Here is a 1,808-nt window from a genome sequence, read left to right as displayed (position 1 = left end):
TACAGGTGCATCTCAGTTTTTTAAATTCATAATTATAATTAAAGTTATAAATATAATATATAGAAATTGACCTGAGAATCAATTCAAACACCTGCAAATGTTTCCTGATCCTTTAATCTCTCAGTCTGGTTCAGTTCAAATAAACTTTTCTAAGATATTGTAATTTTTTTAGATGCTCCTGTACATTTATGGGTGTCTATCGTGGTGAAACTAATGGTGAGTCGCTCTAAAGGCTGCTGTTGCAAGGAATTGTGGGAAAGCATTATCTCCTTTCCTTTCATAAAGAACTGTCCAGTGTAGCCTTTGCTAAAGGAGCTAAGAAAGGAAGCATTTAACAGCCGTTACTTACCATTTAGCATTGTCACAAAAAGTTCACACTGTATTTGTGTCAATGACCCGTTTCACCACATGAAAGGAAGAAGAAGTTGTTGAAGGTGTGAAGAGCTCTGGAGGTGTTAAACCTCTACAGAGATATAGATGTTAAAATGACTGCATATCAAACAATAACAGCTGATACAGAAATAACAGTAAAACTAATACATGTTTAACTACAACACAGCACTAGCACATTAAAGTGCCTGACAGCAAGTTCATCAAGCTAAATGTCCCATATATTATCATAAAATAATTCAAATAATAAAACATTTATCAGTTCTCAGTGTAAATTACCTGTAATGATATGAGCTGTAACTACACTGTGGTCTCTTATTTGTTTGGTTAGTTGACGGTGGCGTAGAGGTCGCTGGGATCAGCTGAGGCTCCAGCAGAAGAAGAGGAAGCTTTCACGCTGCTGTAGGTCACTGTGTTGTTGTCAGGTAGTCTCTGGTTACCAGGTAAATAAATCACAGAGAATATTTCAGCTCTAAACTTACAGGTTATGTTAATCAGTGTGAACAAATGTTGGTCTGAATGTTCTCACCTCGAGCTCTGATGAGAAGAACAGTAATCACAGTAATTAGGAGGAGTTCAGCCACACGCATAACCAACATTATGTAGTCCAGAGCAGAACAATCTGCACGAGCTGTAGAACAGAAAAAAATCAACAAGAACTAAATAAAACACTTAAAAGTTAGATTCATGTGTTTATTATGGGAGAGAAAGAGGCTGACAGGAAGACAGAGAGACTCCAGAGAAAGATGAGTTACTACCTTGTAGTTTTGTTGAAGTATCGTTGGTTGGAAGATAAAACACTGATCAGTCCTGGCTAAATAAGCTCTGAAGACAGTTGCACAGGTGCAGCCCAATCAGCCTCCCTGCCTGCAGCCTCCTGCAGGAGAAGGAAGGGGTCGTAACATCCCCCCTTAAGAACAAGGTTCTTCTAAGAACCTTGAATTTGGCATAGAGCAGTTAGCAGTACAATATACACTCATAACCATTTATGTGTGTGTATGAGTGTTAAAAAAATAAAAATATATTAAAAATAAAATAAAATAATAAAAAAGTAAGCGTGTGTGTATGTTAAAAAAAAAAAAATTAAAATAAAAGAAATAAATTAAATAGTAAGCGTGTGAGTGTGTATGTGTGCGTGTGTGTGTTTAAAAAACTAAAAATATATTAAAAATAAAATAAATAAATAAACAGTAAGCATGTGTGTGTATGTTAAAAAAAATATATTAAAAATAAAATAAAATCGTAAGTGTGTGTGTGTTTAAAAAACAAAAAATATATTAAAAATAAAATAAATAAATAAAACGCGTGTGAGTGTTTTTAAACAAAATACATATAGATATTAAAAATTTAAATAAATAAATAAATAAAACGGTAAGCATGTGTGTGTATGTAAAAAAAATATTTTAAAAATAAAATAA

The 1,808-nt window shown here is 33.2% G+C and overlaps 1 long non-coding RNA gene across 1 annotated transcript; it reads right to left on the bottom strand.

Moving 5' to 3' along the window:
* Positions 1-762: 762 nt before the first annotated feature.
* On the bottom strand, positions 763-1,291 carry LOC119912778. Its single transcript, XR_005446232.1, has 3 exons — positions 1,149-1,291; positions 920-1,021; positions 763-822 (listed from the first exon to the last, which is right to left on the bottom strand). It is a non-coding gene; the product is annotated as an uncharacterized LOC119912778 (long non-coding RNA).
* Positions 1,292-1,808: the final 517 nt, after the last annotated feature.

This window comes from Micropterus salmoides, unplaced genomic scaffold (genome assembly GCF_014851395.1).
Source record: "Micropterus salmoides isolate LMB-PRFRI ecotype aquatic unplaced genomic scaffold, ASM1485139v1 Ms_hic_scaffold_2, whole genome shotgun sequence".
In the NCBI taxonomy this organism is placed as follows: domain Eukaryota; kingdom Metazoa; phylum Chordata; class Actinopteri; order Centrarchiformes; family Centrarchidae; genus Micropterus; species Micropterus salmoides.
The sequence above is the reverse complement of the archived record's forward strand: the minus strand, read 5'-3'. Positions and strand labels throughout refer to the sequence as shown.